Here is a 6,745-nt window from a genome sequence, read left to right as displayed (position 1 = left end):
GAGAGCTCAGCAGTGTGTGTTTACCATGGCAGAGCAAGGCAAAGAGGCACAAGCCCAGAACTGCCAGAGTTCCTGTAGCAGCACGGTATGCTATTGCATGCGCTCTAACAGGCAGTTGCAAATAATTTGCATATGTATACGCATTTCTGCTTTTTATAGTGCTAGGGACTCCCGGAGGAAGTGACCTCAACTAGACCAAAAGGCGCCTGTGGGATGATCACCCTCCAGAACAGCTCGGGTTTTCTCCCAAAGATGGTAATGTCATCCAAAAAGAGCAAAGCAAAAGGGCGGAGGGAGAAAAAGCCATATGTGATAAAACATAAAAAGTCTTTGTGTTTAATAGCCCATGGTGGCTTTTTCTCCAGGGAATTTTTCCATTCACTTTTGAATTCATGTTAACTTTGGACTTGTAGATGCTGCGTGCATTCTGTGGCCAGAAGTTCCACAGCACACCCTCAGACTCAAGGAGCAGCTTCCTTTGGGGTGCCTATTTTGGGCAGGTTATCCCCCAGGACTACCCCTTGGGAACGGGCTGCTGCCACCCCTGTGGAGCCACCCACAGTAGCTACCCCCCCCCCCAAAGTAGGAGGTTTTGTATCTATGATCTGGTCCTGGCAGCATGTTTTCTGTGTCTTGGAGACAATACTGCCAAGCATATCACCAGCTATGCTATTTTTGTCACAAAGAAGTCCTGTGTCCTGCTCTGTCTGAACTGAAGTTTTACAAGTTCTCAGCCATTTTCTGTGAGAAACAGGCACAGCAGGTTTCAACTCTCAGATAGGAACCCAAGTTCATTGCCTATAATGTGTTACAAAGAGCACAGGACACCCATCACCACCACCCCACCACCCCCCAACACTGGGAGAAACAAGGCTATATGATGAATATGTCATTGGAAAACTGAAGTGAAAAAGACAATGTCCGAGATTGTGTTCTGTGTCACCATCACAGGTAGAATCCGAGAGTCCTAATTATAACACACTGCCCTAAACACTCAACCCCTCTTTCTCTGGAAGACAAAAGACAAAAACATCTTTTGCTTTAAAATGTGAGAATCCCCCCCTCCTCCCCCCAGTTATTCCTGTAGGTTTTGGGATGCTCTACTGTTAGATCATGTTGGAGAGCGGGGACATTTCTGGTACAGGGGCACTTCTGATGTGAAAAAATGGTTGGAAGAAGCATATAGACTTTTAAAAAGACATGGCAACTAAAATAGAGGTGGTGCCCTTACTGGGATATCAATAGGTTTGTTCTCCAGATACCCTCTATCCATCACCCTGCAGAGACATTAATTTCTGTTCCGAGCAGATGTAAAGCACTAGGTCATATGAGCAGTATTCTCCATTCATTTTCCATAATGTGTCAAACCAGAAAAGGCCTCACACTTCTGCCTCTGGTAGTTACAGAAAATAGCCTTTTAGCTCATGGTTAAATATGTTTTTACTCGTTAACCATGCAGTAAGTTTGCTTTTCATTTCTGGAAAAATTCTGACATTTCTGGGAAAATTCAGACATTTTAAGCCAAGTGACCACAGATACCTGTCCTTGGGCTGGTATTCATAGCCTAAATATAAAACTGGATTTTGCAGCAAATTTATATAACATTGGGTTTAGCTTTATTTTGTCCAACAGGCCAAGTGTGATCAAATCTTAGTCCTTTGTTTTGAAGCAATCAATGATTGCTAGAGGTCTGCTGCTTTTTCTCTCTTAAGAAGATGTGTAGCAGAGAATCCCCTTGTGTTGGATTTTCTAAGCTCAGAAACTAATGCCTATTACATTTAGAAATTTCAAGGATATTTTATGCTGGCTGCCTGAGCCTTTCAGAATGTGTCACTCCAATTAAATTACTCCTTAATAATGCAATGAGGGAAGTGTGGGTGAAGGAATGTGCCTCTTGCTCCAGTTAAACAACATCCCTTTGCCATTGCTGGTCGTCGGTGTTGACTGCGTGGGTGCAATTTACCTCTGCAGTCATTGTCCTCAAGGAAATCTGTGCTATTAGTTAACGTTTTCCTCGGCTACACTCAGACTTCATGTCTGCTGGGAGGAGACCTAGGTGTGCCCGTTTTTATTGTGGGAAGGAAACCCATAGGGGTCATTAATTTGTGACTGGGGAACTAGTTTCTGTTCAGCATCACTAGACACAGGTCCGCATCTCCACGGGCAAGATGCCAACAAGCCACAAATGCACAAAGTCTTAAACCTTGTGAAGTAGATGGGTTTGTAGCTCCTGCTCTGGTGTGTATTTCACAGATGGGAATTGCTGTCACTGGAAACTCTTTGATCCCTGCACTGATCCTTCCCTTTCCAACAGGCCGCCTGTGTGCAGTTTGCTTATTTTCCATCCAGTCACAAGAGAGTCTATGTCTTCATCACCACAATTATTTGTGAGGCTCTGTAGAGGTTTCTGGCTCGTGTTAAATCGCTTTCCTCTCTGCAGCAGCCCAGTAGGATATCCAGGGCCCTCCCTCACATCCCCCTTAGACATAAAAAGTGGATTCAGAGCTGCCCAGATGCTGTTTGATAGTCCTCGGGACATCTCATCCAAGATACCTCCAGAGCACCAGCAGCGATCACCCCAAGTGCCTGGAAACTGAGCCAAATCCTCGCCAGCAAATGTTTTGTTCTGCCCAAGTTCTTTGGCCCATCACTCCCAGAAAAGAATAAGCCACAGAAACTAATGGCTCAGAGAATTTAGCCTGTCCCTAGATGCGGTCCTGGAAGTCACCTCACTAAAAGCAGAAAATAGGTTTCTCTTGCAATTTACCTTCCCCGCACTGACCAGTTGGAGCTGACACATCCTGGTCTGGAGAATCATCCCTTCTCCACCCAACTCTCCCCACAGACCTGGACAGGTGGGTGAAACGAGGCTGTGCTGGGGAAGGGGCTAAGAGCCCACCGCATGACTGTCTGCATTACTTATGGGCCATCACACGGGCTGGGGCTGGCAGCAAGGCCAATGTCCTGGGGAATGGCTGTGATCCCACCTTGGGGAATGGCTGCAATCCTACCTTCGGTGTGCCGGGAGCACCTGTTACCTGGGCAACACAGACTCATTCATCGCTTGCTCATGGTGCCGGGGCTCCTCCATCCCAGGGGATGGCCACCTGCCCTCTGCATGCCCTGTGCTCCTGCTCAGCACCTGAGTATTTCAAACAGCTTGCTCACCCCCACCTCCTCTCCCCACTGCCCTTAACCAGCCATCCTACTCACCCCTCTCTCCTAACCCCTGCCTAGGCTCCTCACTTACAGTGGCATGGCTGCGCCAGGCCTGTTCCTAAATCACTCTGATGCAAGCACAGAGACACATGAGTTCTAATTCAGTCTGGCAGCTGAGAGGTTTAACCCTCCTGAGAGCAGAGCCGAGCTTGCATGAGTAATACCTCTGGCAGCACTGCGCAGCTTGCTAGGCACCAGCAGAGAAGCCATTCAGAGAACTCTTAGGAGCCAAGGGCTGGGCTACAGGAGGGATGCAGGGCTACGGTGAGAGGCTGGGGTGAAGCAGGAAGCAACGCAAGCAGAAGCACCTCAGAAATGGAAGTTAACCCATCCTCCTAAAGGCCATAGGGTCCAGTGTGGTGATGCTGAAGCCCGAGATGCAGTGTCAGCAGCATCCGTCCTGCACTCTCTGGCAAGGTGAGCTGAGGGATGGTTGGGTGAGTTGAGGTTTTAGTTCTGTCTTGGATAGTCTCTGCTGGACAAACTGTGCTTAGAGAGTCATGAATAAATGATAGTCCAGCGATGGAGCACTGCCTTCCACAGCTATTCACAGCAGGGAGGGAGGAGCACTCTTTGTTAAAGCGGTGTGGCCAGAGAAAGGTTATCAAGAGCCACCATCTGGAAGTGAGTCTCTCTCTCCACTAGCTATAAAGGGAGCCCCAGGTGACGAGATTTCTCACCTAGGGCACAGTTTCACCATCTATTTAAGCATGGTTTTATTATCACTTCTCCAAGACCATCTGCCGTCCCCTTCCCATTCATAATCACATCTGCCATCTCCTTTGGGAGAGCTCTGAGCACACACAGCTGCACACTCACACACAGAGACATATACAAATACATACTGAGGCCTTATCAGCCATGCATTTGCCCCGATGCAAGCAGAGTGCATTGCTGCTGCAGTCATGGAGCTGACAGAAGTTACACAAGAAGGATCTAATTCAGAGTGAAATACTGTTAAAATATCTGGGGGTTTTGTTCATTCGCTTTGTAAGCTTGAGGATTTTTAGTGCATCTTTATATTGATCACATTCTGCTTGTGGAAGTGAATGCTATAGCCGAGAGCAGGGTGCGTGAGCGGTGATCCCCATTCAAAGAATTAATTAATCCACCTTGCCCAACTTCCTACACATCATAACACATATACACACAGTGAATAACAAAAGGAGCTAAAAACTCCTTTGTTCTGTCCACCATGGGACTCTGGGCAACAGTGGGAATCATTGTCCTTCTCAAGAAGGGCATTAGCTGGGCAACCTGACAACTACCTACCACATGTAGACAAACCTGAGCTGCTCCAGGTTGTGTCACCGTATTGGCACGATGGGTCGCACAATGTTACGGGAGCACACAGCAGAAGGACAAGAGGCATCCAACATGGACTGCAACGAGGAAAACTCCGAGTGGAAATAATCCCTTACTGCAAAAGCAAGCAGGTGCCCAGAGCAGCATCCTTGGAGAGATTCAAAGTGACCCTGTGATTTCAGCCAAACTTGCCACAGGAAGACATGTCAACATCTTCTAGGCTGATCTCCACTCCCCCCCCCCAACCCCCCCTCACCCCCGAAATGGGTGCCTGAGGCAGATCTGCTTTGTTCTCACCTCTTAGAAAGCTCAGACTTGCTTCTGGTCATTGAATCTTTGAAAGATGTATTCCTGCTTCTCTCTGTTAGGCCAGAAAGTGAAGTGACCCAGTTTGGTGCACCATGGAGCTGATTTGCGGTCAGATATATGGAACAGCAGTCAGAGGAGAGAATCTGTCACCTTTCCTGCAGCTTTCCTCACTCCCAGGGTCTCTGCTCCCAGACAAGAGCCCAGCACATGTGGCTTCTGGGCTGAGCTCCCTGACCTGGAGCTGAAGCCCCTGGCAGAAGTCTGGGTTGCTGTTCAGGGCGCCCAGGCTCATCTCTGTTGTGGAAAATGCAGTGGGAGCTCCCTCAGATGGGGTTCTAAGCACCTTTCTGATGGGCTCAGCACTTCTGATGCTGGAGACAGGGGAAAAGGGCAGCATCCCCAGAGAACAGGGCAGCCCAGTGTCAGACCAGAGCTGTGCAGTGGATGATCTATGTGGGGGGAATGTAACACCAGTCATGTGAATTACTGTGGCAATAATGGCTTATAACAATTTCAGGTAACCTATGTTGCTTAAACATGGCAGTGGATCACAGCTGGGCTTTGAAGTTTTTTTTTCCTTGGACCAGTCACAGACTGGGTATAAACTCCCTTTCTCCATCTCTCTGTTGCACCTCACTTATCTTACCCAGTTAACAGCTTGAGGAACAGTGGAGAAGATGCTGGTGCCAGGCCAGGCTGCAACTGAGGTGGGCAGAGCTTGGGTGCAGAGAACTGGGTTTCACTTAGGAAATTGGAGGGCTGTACATGGGGACAGGGCATTATCGGGGACAGGACAGTACCGGGGGCCACAGGTCGCCTGGGGAGTCCTTCCCATGTCCAGGCTCTGCCCTGATGCTCCTGCAGTGTAGTGTGGTGGGAGAGGCTTTCTGAGCCGAGTTTCTTTCCGGAGAGATTATTTTGAGTAGCGCTGGGTGCCTTCGAGCAGCATGTGTTGACACTGACCTCTAGTGGGAATAGGTCCCTTTCTCTTTAGTTTTTCCCAGCAGTTTTAACCATTTTAAGTGACACATCTTAAGGGGGACTGGAGAGAGCCCAGAATTAGAGTTTTGGTTTTAAAATCCTCAAAAGCAAATCAGAACATCAAGGTTGGCCTCATATGTTTAAATATTTTTACTCCCTCTACCATTACCTGCCAATACATTATATATAGACAATATATATACATGTGCGTGTGCATATGTATATATACATATATCTCTCCGTATTTAGAGCCCCCGAAAATAATGAAAGTCCAAAGCCTGCGTGGCCGTGCAGAAAAGCTCTCTGTTGGGAAGACAGTGTGAAATGGAGCCCAAGCCTTGCTGAATGAGTGACAGAAGGCAAGTAACAGAGTGACCAAGTTCATCTTTCAGACTTCCCAGTCAAATTGTCCAAAGGGTTAATAGAGGCACACCCAGAAGAGAGATGGCAAGGAGATGGTGCCTGAGCTGAAGGTCAGAGCAGAGAGTGGCTAGAGCTGGATGCCTGGATGCCACAGCTGATTTTAATGGGGAGTGCCTGGTCTCCACAGATCAGCGTCAGCAGAACACTGCAACACAGCCCCGGGAGGGTACTAGCCAGCTCAAGAAAGTTCAAGACTCACCTCAGAGAAGCTGTAAGATTGCTAGCTCTGGCTAAGCTCACGTCAGCAGCAGAGGAAGGCCACCTCCAGGGGCTGTTTGGTGGTCAGAGGTGTAGACATCTTGCAGTGGACTGGACTGTAGAGTCCCAAGTGGTGAATCTCGAGTTGCCTCCCTGCAGAGCTGGTCCAGGTTTTATTAGCTCAGGCTCTGTGCTTCGGCTGAACTGCTCCCGGACCTGTGCTAGTCCTGGTAGCAGGCTCCATGCCTATGTCCCAACTGGAACAGGACATTGCAAGATAATCAAGGAGTGACTGCCACTTGCTTCAAAA

The sequence above is a fragment of the Athene noctua genome, chromosome 1 (assembly GCF_965140245.1).
Source record: "Athene noctua chromosome 1, bAthNoc1.hap1.1, whole genome shotgun sequence".
NCBI lineage: Eukaryota > Metazoa > Chordata > Aves > Strigiformes > Strigidae > Athene > Athene noctua.
This window is presented reverse-complemented; position numbering follows the sequence as displayed.